The sequence below is a fragment of the Erpetoichthys calabaricus genome, chromosome 4 (assembly GCF_900747795.2).
Source record: "Erpetoichthys calabaricus chromosome 4, fErpCal1.3, whole genome shotgun sequence".
NCBI classification, from domain to species: Eukaryota; Metazoa; Chordata; class Cladistia; order Polypteriformes; family Polypteridae; genus Erpetoichthys; species Erpetoichthys calabaricus.
Window position 1 is genome coordinate 68,184,016 of NC_041397.2, and position 16,177 is coordinate 68,200,192.

A 16,177-nucleotide genomic window follows, 5' to 3' on the forward strand; every position below is an offset into this window, starting at 1 on the left:
TTTTTGTCATGTCGCAACATTTTTGCTCTCTGTATTATCTGTCTTATTCTATGTTTATACAGTATAAATATATACAGTATATACAAAGATATATACATATATCTAATAAATAATAAATATATATTGCCACAAATGCACTTCAGGGGAACACATTCTGGGCTCATCTAAGGTAACCAATACCCTGCAAGGGCGAGAGGGGGCGCTGTCACTAACAGTATCATCTTCTTTCTTCATCCAAGCACCAAGAAGATGCTCCTTGAATGCCACTGACTCTGCCCCTTCCAGTCGGAAACTAATAATAGCTGATGTCCCCATATGGAGACTTTTCGGTTGGACCTGGGCTTGACAGAAGATGAAGCTCAAGCAATGCAGACTTGCTCTTACAAGCCCATAGCATTTTAAGCCAAGGAGGCTGCTTTTTGTTCTGTTTGTTTGTACTTTGTCAACTTGTATGGTTGTTTTGTTTAAACCTGCCGAGAGAGATTAAAAGAGGCGACCCAGATTATATGAAGATATGTTTACCCCACATCGCTGTATATTTCCAATGAGTATATGGGTATTTAAGTTCTTCTTTTCTCCCAAAGAGATGGATGCTAGATTAATTGACAATTGTAAGCTGACTCTGTAAACTGATTATATGTGACTAGTCATAAGCAAAATAATTTGGACAAAACCAACTGAATGGTGTTTCACTTCTTGTCAAATTAATGCCATTTGACACAAGAAGGAAAGTGTTTATTTTCTGTGTGGAATTTTTTTCTTGTATGTCCATGCATGTCATTTAGTATTTAAATAAAAATCATAAAAAAAATCCCTAGACTTATTTCTTGTCATGTGCAGAAATTTCTTTAGACACCAGGCATTTATTATGTTTATGCTGATAAGAGGATGCCCATTTGCTAATTACGATGATGGTCAGCCACTCTACAGCACCCCTGGAATAATTTTCAGGTTAATGGCCTTGCTTAAGAGCCCAATGGAGGAAAATCCTTTCTGGTAGTTACAGGATTTGAACTATTATCCTTCTAAATACCAATGCAGACCCTTAGCCTCAGAGACACAATGCTCCTGGGGTGAAGTACAATGGATGACTCTGCACTCTCAACACCAAAAAATAAAAATCAAAGATAGGCAATAGCATTTTGTGTGTGGAGTGAGATGGATTGTGGATTTCCGTGTAGTAAGTTTTCCTGTATAGAGAAAAAGTAGTGTGCACAATGGTGCATTTTGGTATTTCTTTGTGTAGAAAATATGCAGCATGTCATATTTAAAAAAAAAAAAACTCACTGGACCTCCATGGTGATAAGAACAAGAGGCATAGCAGAATTAATTTTAATAATGTACAGGCAATTACGTAAATGGGGAAAAACTGCATTGTATGGTTTCTAAACTCATTTGGGACTCCCCCCCAACAAGATGACACACCGAATAGCGTTCCAAAGCTCGATCATCACGTATGTGGAAGACAGCCTATCAGTTGCAGGGGCAACCGCAGGATCCCAGCGCTGTAGCAGCTCGCCGCGAAAACAAATCCGAAAAGATCGTGGTCGTACTATAAGCACCTACTGTCAATGGGTGATGCAAGGAACATTATAAATGCAGGAAACAGTATTACTTGACCACTAAACTAGCCTCATCCCTGCCTGATTACTGTGTCTGTGTATAGGAGAGTGGTAGATCCCGCTACAGTAAATAACTGTGCTGTTCCTGTTTCAAGCTGAGTAAAAGCTGGTTTTGCTGAAGTACTGAAATTCAGCCTCGTGTTTTGGGGTGCAAGATAGGAACTCACACATCACAACATGTAAACACAGAAGTGTGAAAAAGTCTTTTGGGAGCAATACTCCATTTTTTCTACCTCCAAAAAAACTTTTTAAAAAACACATAAAATAACTTTAGCGAGTTAATTTGTTTTTGTGAAATCACCAGCAAACAAATTTTAGTGTATCACAAAACTATATGTAAATTGAAACTTGACTATTTCAGTCATCGCATTATACAACCTTTCCAGTGTCTTAAGGTTTTGCTAAAAAACAATTGTGAGATGGCTGCTGCTTGAAATTGTATGGCTGGGTCTTTTCATGAAATATTATCCATTATACAATTTTTTGTATTTGAATTTACATTTTATTGATTGGTTTCAAGGTATGTGTTTAATAAGAACAATCCAAGCAATAAATAACAAACACATTTTTCAACAATTTTCAATGTTTTGTTGTGCTAACGTTTCTGTGTGCTTAAAAATGATTTTTTGTGACACAGGAGAATAGACACATGAGAGTCCAGTTTGGTAGCACTCAGGAGTCACCTTTACCTGCTTTTTAATCTTTATAGTGAAAGACGCTTATAAAAAGGAAGATGAAATGCAAGTTGTGAAAGCAGTGTCTTAGTTGCAGTTTTAACTAAATATATTTGATATTAAAAATATGTATTAGAGAAGAATCGGCATAAAAGTACATTTGTTAACACTGCTGCCCACAGTTCCAGGAGATTGAGTGTGAATCCTGTCCTGATGTAGAATGGAGTGGAGATTGTGTGGAGATTGAAGACTACTTTATGACTGTGTGTGCTGCTTTCTGAGTATGCACCTGATGTATCACACATTGGTTTGAGTTCAATAAAGCAGAGACTTTACGTTTAGTTATATTTAAGGCCTGCAGATAGCTTACTGAATGATTATAATACATGACAGAACTGTACTATGTCTAGGATTGGTTACTGCATTATGCAGGATGGTTCCAGTTCTCAGTTAACCTGAAGTGAATTAAACATGTCTGAAAATGGATGGATATTTCAAGGAAAATATTCAATAAAACTATTTGGTGCACATCACTGTCTCACATTTCTAGAGATCAAAGCTCAACTTTTGCCAGTATTCTAGCTGTATGGATTCCATGAATATTCTGTCCTCGCTTCTCTCTCTGGGTACTCCTTATTTCCCCCATATTTGAAGGTTAGTAACTATTGATTAGCTTAGTAGGAGTGATGGTATGTATGAATATGTGTGACCGACTAGCTTCTCATCCATGGTTGTTTCCTGCCTTGCACTTCTTACTTTCATTCAGGCTTCAGATACAGTGAACCTGTAAAGTGAGTTCCAAACATGAACGAAAGGATGGATAATGAAATTAAACAAGAAATAGTGAAAGAAGGTATTTGAACTATTTCTTGATTTCCCCAATGCTAGCTTATATCTATATGGAAACCTCAGTGACAGCAAGGTACATTTGTAATGGCAAAAGCTTGTTTATGGAAATAAGTCTTTTCACAGCTCAGTAAATACATTAGCAATTCTCAAGCAGGCAAAAATGCGCAAACACACTGGGTGATGGCCTCACAGTTAATAAATGATTTCTTAGCTCAGAACACTCAAGCCATCTCTAGTTAAATTGAAGGTGACCATATTTAATAAAAAGCATGTAGGGCCCACTGGTAAAGAAAGAACTTTATAAATTCAGGTTTTGGACTACAAAATGAATACACATAGAATATAACCTTGAAATGGGTCAGTTAAATTTATATCTAAAACACATCTCAGTGTTGCCAAACAAAATGCCGTCTGGATGGATGTGCAACAACAGGGGGGTGGCTGCATCATAAAATGAATGTTGAACTGAGTTTGTGGGCCAACCTGCATCAGCAGCAGCCATCTGTGAACACCATTCGATTGACTGGGGGCTCTCCAAGCCCATGTGCGGACAGGGATAACAGATGAGATGGAAGGCGTAATGCTGCTGGCTAGTACTTAAAAGAGAAAGCAGTCAATTCTAGACAGCACAGCTCATTAGTACATGTGTATTTCCCAGCTCAAAGGAAGGCTGCTAAGGTAATTAGCAAAGCTCATTCCACAAACGGTGCCAAAACTCAGATTACTATGCAAGGCCATTTGACTCAGAGTGTTGGGAAGCTCTGGAACTTTATCTCCTTTGCACAACTGTGTTACATACTGATATCTGCCCTTTGTCTGGATTTGCATCCTATCTAGACAAATGTTACTAGCAAAATAATTACTTACCACAGTAGAAATAAGTTTTTTCTACCTCACCCTCCCAGAACATGCAAGTTACATAATAATCCATAGCAAGTATAAACATGGTGATTTTTTTTTTGTACAGAGTGCCATGAGAATTGAGAATGTTTCTAATTCATTTTGAATCATAAAAGGTAACAGGATTCAGCCAATAAAGTGCACCTGCTGGGATCAACCTGGTATGTTTTAGGCTGGGGTGGTTTTGGACAGCTGACATCCCCTAAGCTCTTAGCTATGCCTTTAAGCGAATACCTCTAAAGGAAATCTCTGCTATTTAGGTTTGCGACTGCAAGGGGCAATTTTACTCTTCACAAAAGGACCATCTGTAGTGGTCTGAACAACCTGAAATTTAGATCACAGCAATTAATTTAGCAGGGATTGTTTCTGACGATCAGTGCCCCTACCAAGGAACTACTAGGATACAACTTGTGAACTTGAGTCAAGACCTCTTCACAGAATGCAAAACAAAGGTGAGGCACTTAGCCCATATAGTAAAAGAATGTTCCAGCTAGTTCAATTCAGGCTTCTAATTGAAAAATGTGATAAAGGCTCATTAGTTTGGTGTTGGTTAAATTGTCCCACTAAATGTAAATCTTAGATTTACATTTATTTGCTTAGCAGATACTTTTACCCAAGGTGATTTATAAAAGAGGTCGAAATAATCAAATAACATGAGTATTGTGATGGTATTGGAATATGTGCAATAGGATGAAGGTACAAAATTGATCACCACCAGCAAAGAGTTCAGAACAAAATACAAGTGAGTTACAAGTCTCAGATTAACAAACCCTAACAGCCAATACCATTTAGACAGAAATTCACCAAACAAGAGAGTCTTCAAATGCTTCTTGAATAATCCGAGATAGTCAGAGTTTTGAATGGAGATGGACAGTTCATTCCACCAGTCAGGAGTTACACATGAAAAGACTTTGGACTAAGATTTGATACCACGCAGAGGTAGACACAAGACGTCATTCATCAGCAGACATCACAAGTGTCTTCAGACACATAGGTGCAGACCCACTGACTACTCTGTGGACAAGCATCAAGGATCTGAACTTAATACATTCTGTCGCAGGAATCCAATGTAGTGATCTGAAGAGAGAAGTGACATGTTCCTGCCTCAGCTGGTTGAACACCAGACATGCTGCTGTATTTTGAACCAGATACAACAATTTGGTGACACATGCCTGTACTCCTCACAGCAAAGAATTGCAGTAGTCCAGCCATGACAAAACTAGAGCCTGGACCAGGAGTTATGCTTTATATTCTGTCCAATACGCCCTGATCTTGCAGATATTGTACAGAGTGAACCTGCAAGACTGAGAGGCTGTAGCAACATTGTCCTTGAAGAACAGCTTGTCATCAATCACCACCTCAAGGTTGCATACATCTGTTTGCAGATGTTAGTAATAATAAACCAAGCCGAACGAGATAGGGTGCTGAATACATGGATAAGCTGGGATAACAAGGAGGTCTGTCTTTGTGAGGTTGAGCTGGATATGGTGTTCCTTTATCCAGACTGCAATATCTAGGGGATAGTGAGACCCTACATACTGTAGACGCAGGGTGTGTCTCAGTAAAAAAACACTACAAGAACAGTAGTAGCATACTGACTCAACACTTAGAATAGAATTCCCAGGCTACAGAGTTCTTACCAGAGAACAAGCCCCATGCAGACTATAATCAACAATACACTGAAGATTTGAGTGGTTATTGTAAAAATGGCAAGGGATGGTTTCTGTAGTTTAGTCATAATTGTAATTCAATAATGTATAAGCATATACTTATACTTTTCTCTTCAATAATGAATGTTCAATATCTTTGGCTATCCCAGAGCATAAAATATAATTGAAAGCAAAAATCAAAAAGACTTACTGCCATTTGAAAATAAAAAGGAAAGATAATACACACTGGTGCACATACTCCCGTGCCTCCATTTGCACAAGACTCCTCTCATGGGGAGTTTCTGCACACCACATTGACTTCACTTTTGGCATTCGCTGATCTACCTGACTCTTACAATTTAATACAAAATGAAGAAAGTTTCAGGGCAGTGTACACACCTACTACTCAGAGAAAGAACTCTCTTGGGATGCAGTTAGTAAGCATGGGCCAGACCCTCCTTGCCAAGAGTGACAAGCAGGCCTTTAACTCAAATGAGATTATGGTATTCTCTACTCTTATAAGTATCTATTCTGTTTTTCACAAGGAGGCTAATTACTGTCCTGACAAATGCACTTCCATGAAATCACAATTCTAATTTCTAAATCTGCTTTATCCTGCATAAGGTCAGGGGGTACCTGGAGGCTATCCCAGCATACATAGGGCACAGGAATAGTCCCTGAAGAGGGTGCCAGTCCATTGCAGATACATTTAGATATAAATGTAAAAAGTTAGGTTATTACAGTAGAGTATTTTATTAAGCGATTTTTTGCAATTTAGCCTGAAAAATTAGACAATAAAATGTTGAAATTGCATCATGGTAAAGAACATATGGCAATTACATTTTTTACTAATGAAAAATTCTAGCAACCATGACTGTAAATAATATTATAAGTAAGTCTTCATGACATGGAACAAAATGGAAGATCAGATAACTGTTTATATGGTGCCTTCAAAATTTTTTCTTGCCTTGCATTTGGTTTTCATCCAATAAGATGAGCATGGTGGGTTAACTGGGCTCCCACCTGGACCAATGTGAGTAAGATCAATTTTGTGAGATTTTTTAAAAAAAATCCTAAAACCCACTTTTTAATTTGTCTTTTTAGTAGCGTGAAAGAAAAATTAACTGCTTATAAGCTACTAAGGGTTAAAAGCTGACAAAGCTGTTTTGCTATAAAGGAAAACTTTTTCATAGACATTTGTTATAAGACAGGGTGCAGTAAGCTGACCTAGGACATCTTCTTCTTTAGGAACGTGTCTGTTATGACAGAGGAAAGATGACCTTTCCTTCTTTAGGGCCCCCTCTGACACGTACACAAAACAGAAACAGATGGTCGATTTGCACAATATAAGATGAAATAAACGATATTATGGTTTTTGATAAGTAAGGGGAAGGGGGAGGGAGGAAAAAAATATAAAGCCGACTGAAAAGGTGAATCTGCAATCTTCTGCCTTGCAACGCATGAATCCATGTACTCGTCTGTGACTGAATAAAAGCTCATTGACTGAACTATTCCTGTCTTCCTCGGAGGTTTCTTCCACAGTAGCTACCTTTTAGTTGTATTCCTAAGAGGCTATAGATGCATAGAATTACTATATTCTTCAATGAAGTTGCTGTCATTGTTAATCTATACTTTTCTCTGCTTTTGTATCCAGTTTTTCAGTCAACCTGATCAAAGAAATGTGCAGTCTGTAATACTGAAAAGAAAGTAAATATCCTAGCTTTCCAAGAGACTCACTTTGTCGAAATCTAATAAACAATTAGGATGTCTTAACATTTATGTTAGGTATAATGCCCAGCGGGGGCTGGGTGGTCTCTTGGCCTTGAAAACCCCTGCAGATTTTATTTTTTTCTCCAGCTTATCTTGGTTTTTTTCCTGTCCTCCCAGGCCATCTGACCTTATCAACAAACTCATCTTTAGAGACTTAAAAATGATTCTATATATAAGGAATCCACTTTTCTGTTAATTAGGTTATCTACTTTAAGTAAATGCGTTTTGAATTATTTATGTATGTTATTCATTCATCATTATTCTTATCTTGTTTTTCTTTACTTGTAAATTATTTTTTGACAGCTTGTAAAAACACTTTGAGCTACAGTGTGTGAATGAAAATGTGCTACAGATTTAAATGTTGTTTTTGTTAGTGTGTCCACTGATTGACCGGTGATATTGGGAGTGGTTGATTCCTTTATACCAGTTGAAACTCTTTTTGCAGGATGATTTAGAAAAAAGCAGGATGCTAGAAATTTATGGAAAACTTTCTAACACATTTAAACATAAAATATGTTGTATCACACAAATCTTTGCATACTAAGTAAAACAAGAAATGTGATTTTATGTAGGCATATTAGTGGCTTAAATGTAATGCTTTGCGTATGGACTTGTGTAAGCCTACCCATTTAAGAATATTCACCAGAATTATGTGTAGTTTAACCTGACTGGAGAGTCCTTGCCAGATCTGGCCACCACAACTGGTGGATTAAGAGGGTTTGAGCATCTGCATATGCTTAAAACTGGCAACTTGAAATGCAGGGAGGAAAAAGCTGGGTCTTGTCCTAAGTTTGCTCAGTGCTTGAGTGAGTGAGCAATTGACAGACACACAAGCTACACTATCATCAGTTTGAGTCAGAGAGGTGAATACCAGCTACTGAACTTTCTTGAGTAACCGAGTGTTAACAAGCATTTTTGATGAATAAGAGGTGTTCCAGTGTGCACAATTAATCATTAATACATTTGACATATATTTCAGTCTGAAAAGTATATACAAACAAGTTAAAGCAGAATCTACTAAAACAATCCAAATCTTTGTGTCTACTGTGACAAGGACTTTGGCAATATTGTCTGTTCCTACAGTAGTAATGGTCAGGGTTGACCTCTGATTTGAGATGAGACAAGCTCCAGCTCACCTTGACCCTTAAGTTAAGATGTATGTGGAAATGAATAGATTATTTTCCTTTACTGTTGTTGATTATTCTTTTTTTGTTGAAACAAAGTAAGGGGTATATTTTTTTGCACCATCTGAAAATGAAATGAAGCTACACATTGACATCAAAATCTAAGAAAAGGAAAACTATGATTTAAATGTGAACCCTCACTTAAGCTGGTGAGAAACTGTAATACAGCTTGCAAAAGTTACTGTATTGTTGGCCCAGGTCATACATTTTGCACTTTGGTAACCGGCCGCGGCCATTCCTGAACTGTGATATGTGGATTACAAGGGTCCTCAGAAGCAGCTTCCTTAAAGTGGGAGCTAAAAAGAATTCCACCTGCTGCTCGATCAGAGACTGATGGTAAGAAATGCAAAGCAGAGCATGTCCTGGTGACATCAGCTGAGTTTTCTCTCTTAGTCACCAATGACCTTTATCACGATTAGTAAGTTGAAGGGTTTTGGCTTTTATGACAGTAGAAAAAGAAATGACAGCATAGTGTGAAAGACAGTTTTGCTTGAATTATACCTAAATCCCAAAATTATTGTGTGTAGAAACTCATCTTTCATCTGGGGAAAAACAACTGAAAAAACAGTAGAGCACAAAGGTCATTTTAGAGAACTGCTCTTTGTGTTTACTTTATGAAGAAATGTACCATGCTGTTTGTATTTTTTTTTTTTACTTTTAATAGCATTTTTTAAAAGCTGGTGAAGCAAAACATCACACTGATAAAAGTGATTACAAAAACAACAGTAAATAATAACCCTCAATGACCCTGTAATAAATTAAGTGAGCTTCATATCAAAACATATTATTATTATTGTAATAATAATAATAACTATAATAATAATCATCATAATAATAATAATTTAGAATGAGGCTAGACAATTGAACATTTTTTTCTGAAAGCTCTCCATTTAAAAGCAAAACAAAACTGTTATTGTGCTTTTACGTTTGAAGTGCAATCAGTTTTTTTTTAATATCAAGTTTTGACATCTAAATGGCAAAGGTAAAAGGGCTTGATAAATACATATTGACAAATTTCAGCTCAGTCTGTAACTCATTGTACTTCATGATAAGATTAGACAAAAATGTAGGTATGTAATTTGCATATTATTATGAGTTGTGTGTGAACGTACTTAGAATACAGACATCTTACAATTACATGCACCGAAATCTGGACCACTCTTTAAAACACAGCGGCCATTCATCACCAACACAATTATATGCACTTAAATCCTAGCAAACCTAAAGGTGCTGACTTTTAAAATCACTGTATTTAGCTTGATGTTACCCTCAATAACCTAAAACTAACATACAGTGACATTCACCCAGTCCCCTCAATACTCTCAGTTCCATTTTTGGTTTTATACATTTAAAGGATGTTAGATATCTATACATTTAAAGTATAGTTACTATGAGTTTTAACAGTGTACAAAATGAGTAACAGGATGTCTAACTATGCAGTCAATATGAATTATTACAAGAAATTGGCAAACCCTACACCAGTTAATCATTATTTTGAATTTATATATTAATATTGCACTTATCTTGACTTTCAGAAAGCATTTGATAAGGTGCTACATGAAAATTTGGGCATCACACTAAAAGAAGTGGGAGTTCATGGTGATGTTTATAGGCATGGGAAGCAAATGGTTATGGTGCAAGGAACCTTAACAGAAATGGGATGATGTTAAGAGTGATGTTCTATAGGGGTCAGGGCAAAGCCACTGCTATTTTTAATATATATAAATAATTTGGATAGGATTATATATAGCAAGGTTAAGTTTGCAGATGATAGCAAGCTAGTTTGATTGGCAGATAACCTGGAATCAATTGAATCATTACAGAGGGAGTTGGACAACATAGGGCTTGGGCAGATTTGTGGTCAGTTGAAATATAATGTAAATAAATGTAAAGTATTAGACATAGGAAGTAAAAAATATGAGGTTTGAATACACATTGGGAGGCTTGAAAATCAAAAGAACACATTATTGGAAGGATTTAGGAGACATAGTGGACTTGAGACTATCAATTCCCAGAAAGTATTCAGAATCCATTAAGAAGGCTAACAGAATGTCAGGTTATATAGCATGATGTGTGGAGTACAAGTCCAAGGAGGTTCTGCTCAACGTTTATAATGCACTGGTGAGGCCTCATCTGGAGTATTGTGTACAGTTTTGGTCTCCAGACTACAAAAAAGACATTTCAGCACTGAAAAAAGTCCAGAAAAGAGCAACTAGGCTGATTCCAGGGCTACAGGGTATGGATTACTGCATGAGGAAAGATTAAAAGAGCTGAGCCTTTTCAGTTTAAGCAAAAAGAGATTAAGAGGAGACATGATTGAAGTGTTTAAAATTATGAAGGGAAACAGTACAGTGGATTGAGACTTTAAAATGAGTTCATCAAGAACACTGGGTCACAGTTGTAAACTTGTGAAGGGTAAATTTTGTACAAACATTGGAAATGTTTCTTAATGCAGAGAACCACAGACATATGAAACAAGCTACCAAGTAGCATGGTAGATAGTAAGATTTTAGGGACTTTCGAAACTCAACTTGATGTTTTTTTAGTAGAATTAAGTGGATAGGATTGGTGAGATTTGTTGGGCTGAATGGCCTGTTCTTGTTTTGATTGTTCTAATGTTCTAATTAAGTAGATTGTAATAATATATCTTTGCAGTAGTTCCTGTGTACATGTATTTATAATGCAACTACAACCTAACTGGAGAAATTTTGTGAAAGTTTAAACTACTGGATGAAGAGCACTCAATCAAATTATAACTATAAAAAAGGTAGTGGAGTGGTGTGATCTGTTTTGAATAAGATAAAGTATTGTATACCTTAGGAATATATAATGTAATATAATCATTTTAATTCAGATAATAAAATATATTATAGAGAATACAACTTCTAATCAAAACAGTAGGTTTAACATTTGGAATATATTCAGAATTTCAGGACACATTTAATGCCACAGTTATAGCCTGGAGATATAAATGTATTTATCTGTCATTATGACAATTGCGATTACACTTCTGAGTGTATTGCTTGTTATTAATTTAAATTAAGAAATGTAAGATCCAACAAAATATTGAAGATACCCGACATTAGACTTTTAAAATATAGGAAATCACACGTGTCTGAAGCCTAAGGAATATGAATGCCAGCTTTCTGTGGAAATGTTCACTTTTGACCATTATTTTAAAAACATTATTTGTGAGGCTGAATCAGATACTGTTTTTGTTACCATGGCAAACAAGACTGGCCATTGTATTATAAATGTTATCATGTTATTTGACCAGAATCCCTTTAGGACGTAACAATGCTGCTGAAAACATTGATTATATTGTGCAGTATAAGCACATCAAAGCTTATCATCAAGCCCAGCTACTCTTTTGTGTTTAATCTGTTCTGATCAGAGACATATCTGAGAATATTAATGAAATTACATTTTTAAGAATAAATTATTAAATGTCTTCCAATTTGAACAAAACATCAGCATATATAAAGGTTTTTTAGTTTCAAGTCAGTCCTTTTATTTATGTTATAGTATATGAAAAGCAAAAAAGAAGACCAGACTTAGCTGAATTATCAACAATTGGTGTTCTATGGTCCTGCAATTACTTTAAAATGAAGTCTCTGAGTGGTTGAAACATTATTTCTTCACTTAAAGGCACAAAATGAATTCTCAAATACAGTAGGTCTTTGTATTACATTCATGCCAAAAATAGACATATCCCTTGAACATACCCCAATACAGAGGATAAAGTGAAATACTTTAATAATCTGATGTGTTCATATTACAACAGGTTTTGCCATGTCTGCCACTGGTTGGTGTCCTTCTAATTATAAATGTACAGATTTATGCACCTAGATCAGCTAAAGATTTAGCTTTAGCCCCAGTTAGCAAGCACTGGAGTGCAAAATGTCACTTCATGGAACTACTTATCTCCTATAGTCAGTGCATACACTGGGTAAAATTGTAATTAGCTTCAACATAATTTGGAGACACAAGAAACCTAACAGTGATAACAAAAATAAAAACAAAAACAAAACAGAAATCAAGCATTGCAAGTATTTGCAGGTAGGTTCTGTCAATATTCCATAACACTATGCTAAAAATTGAATAAAGTCACCCAGAAACGTAGAGCAAGTCACTCTGCCCTGATACCACACTAGACCGCAGTTATTTATTGATATAGCTTATTAAAACACTGGCTTCAAGCTCAACCACTTTTAAGTACATTTAAAATTCCACTTAGATCCCACTTAGGCTATAGCCATATACTATATTTTCATATAAAAACAGTGTTTGTAAACAAAATGATTTCTGTCCATAGTAGTGTTTTCACAACACTCACGAAATCCACACTAAAACAACCAAACAACTTATATGACGTTCCCATTCACCTACACTAGACACGTGCACATTGGTGAAAAAATCCTCGAAGGGGTAGTAACAGTCATGGGATTCATCACAAAACTGTAGCGACTGTTATATTTCTTGCCTTTTATGTATGTATGCAGCATTCAAACTGTACAAAACAAGTTTTAGATGCATATATGTAAAGCAAAACAACAAGCTCCATCGAAAGCAATTCTTCACGTTGGAATGTCGTTTTCTTCCATGAAGGGTGATCAATCAAAAAAAAAGATGTTGTAATGAGCAGGATCCAGTCAGGGAAGGACCACGTAATTAGCACAAACCAATTAGAATCCGCTTTTTCACCCATCCACTTTATAAACTACGGGCACATTTTCAGTAGTACACAGCTCTGGAGAGCATTTTCAAAAGGTTGAAAATGGCAGGGTACTGTGGACAAATGGTGAAAACAGAGACCTATGTCTACATTTTTAAATGTAGTAGTTAGCGACCATATAAAGGTAGCCCTGTGAGATTGTTTTAAATGGCCTTAGTCTTTAAAAGGGTAACAGATGCAATAGTGTATATAAGCATCATTGAACACAAATCAGTGACCAACTCTGGTCCTGACAAAAGTTCAATGGAGTAGACCCTCACTCATCTCATGCTATAACAAATTAGAATTACCGATTAGCCTACTGTGTCTGTTTTTGCAATAGGAGAATGAACTGGAGAATGCAGAAAGAAGACATACAAACTCTTCTTAGACAGTGACTGGACTGGGATGTAAGCCAAAGTCCCTGCAGCTGTGGAAGAACTATTGTGCCATTAGGCCACCCTCAATTGTACACTGAAGTACAAAGATTTATGTGCCTTGGGCACTGGAATGCCATAGAGACAAATTCCAAATATACACTTTACAAGAAGCCTTTGAGAACATTTGTATTCATTAAGCTCACTTTGAAAAGTAAAATATATATAAAAAAAATCCACAAATGTTTCAGCATACATACTGTATTACAGATGAAAACCTGAACAAAAGTATCAGACACATTCTTGTCTTAAAATTGGCAGAATACAATGGTGGCAATAAAGTGACTCGCCTCTTTTTAAGTCTGCTGACTGCTACTCCAGGATTACCAAAGCATAACAGCCCCAAGAGGATAATAAAGTGCCAGTAAGTGGTCAGGTTTAAAAAGCCTACTCCAAAGGATTTCAAAACATAGCCATTTGTCAGCAAATGCCTTGGGCAGCACCGCAGTAATTAATATGCAAATTGTTCTCATTCCTTTTTCTTTTTGAAAAAAAAAAAATACACAATTTAAAGGATAGATCAAAGTAGGAAAACAAACCTTATAGGATGTGCTTAAAAAACATCACACATAAAAATACACTCACAAGAGTAAGTCATGAGTGAATCCGTGTAATTCTGTCATTTTCAAACCTACCTATTCCAAATTAGGGTGGACCAGAAAGCAGTCACCCCCACCATTCAGATACGAAAAAAAAATTAAGTCTTAAAATATAAACATGTCCTATCTATTATTATCATTTCCAGCACGGACTAATGGCCAATGCACTGGACCGTGTCCAGTGGAAGGCAACATATATGGCAAGGTATTTAACAGGCTTGGATAAAGGCATCAGCCAAAAAAGTACATGTAAATGTAAATGAATAATATGGAGAACTGATAACATATTAATCTCTGGTACTTTTGTCATTTTACACCCTTAGTTTGAGACTTTTAAGGGAGGCACCATGTCCTGTTTTGGCATTCTGCTCCTGGTCATTGTTTGTGTCAAGACTGCACATTTTCACTGGATCCGCATGGGATTTTTGAGTGTTTTTCACACATACCAAAGACGTGTGTTTTTGGTCAAATGGTAATTGTAAATTAGTTGTGTGTGAGCGAATAAGCCTTGCAATGGATTGCCACCTTGTCCAGGGTTATTTCCTGTCCTTATTAGGATAGGCTCTGCTGCCCTGTGACACTGAATTGGATTAAGTAGGTGAAAAAATTTTATGTCATTGAATGTGGAAACAATTGATAAAATTAACACAATATTTTCCAGTAGTTGTCTAAGTAATGCATTATACACAAGAAAATATGGGAGTAAGTTATGAATGTATATATCACTTTTCTCACCACACAAAGCGCTTTGCATAGACAGATGGAAACCACTTAGACCACCACCATTGTGTACCATCCAACTGGATGCTACAATGGAAGCCATTTTTTGTGTTAGTACACTCACCACACAGTAACTATTAGGTGGCGAAGGGGTGAGAGAGATAGACAATTACACATCCATTCATTCCTCATCCATGCTGATAATGGGGCCACAATTGATGTGGCCATGATGGGTAAGTTAGCCAGGACATCAGGATAAACCTTACTCTTTTCAACAGATGCCCAGGGATCTTTAATGACCACAGAGAGTCAGGACATCAGGTTTAAGTCTCATCCAAAGGACAGCATCATATTTACAGCACAGTGTCCCCATTACTACATTGGGGCATTGAGATAAACACACGGACCACAGGGTAAGTGCATCCTGCTGGCCTCACCAACACCTCTTCCAGCAGCTTTTCACAAGCTTTTCCTAGATGGCCTCCCATCCAACTACTGGCCAGGCCTTAACATGCTTAGCTTCAGGTTGATGACCTGTTCTGAAGCAAAGGGTTAGGATGGTTGAGTGTACATGAAGCAAAGTCAAAAAATCTGCAGAAATATAAGAGAAATTTAGAGAAACATTCCAGTAGAAGGATGCAAAGTGTTATGATGGCACCTTTAAATAAATTTAATTTGACTTCTTGCATTCAATTATAAGACACAAGGAATACAGTGGTACAACTTATTTTGCAATCAGAGGTTTCTCTGAAGAGTTTATTATTATTTACTGCCATTTTTGCCACCATTTGGAAGACTGTTGTGTGGTCATTGCTGCAACAATCCTGCCCATGATGCACCAGGAGTGTACGCCAGGTGATGGCATTGACGTGACCATATAAAGGTAGCCCTGCGAGATTGTTTTAAATATCAATATTGCAATTCCTTTTTTTTGTGACTCCTTACAATTGAAGCTAGCTCTGTAATCTTCACTTTGATTTTTGGCTAGCAATTTGGCTTTGTAGGCTTTCTTTCTGACTTCCAATATCAACCACTGCCTGTTACTGACCAATCCATCCA

At 36.6% G+C, this 16,177-nt stretch overlaps 1 protein-coding gene across 2 annotated transcripts in view; it reads right to left on the bottom strand.

The window, feature by feature from the left end:
* LOC114650107 (glypican-6-like) overlaps positions 1–16,177 on the bottom strand; it is a 1,271,406-nt gene that overhangs the window by 719,979 nt on the left and 535,250 nt on the right. The window lies entirely within an intron of this gene.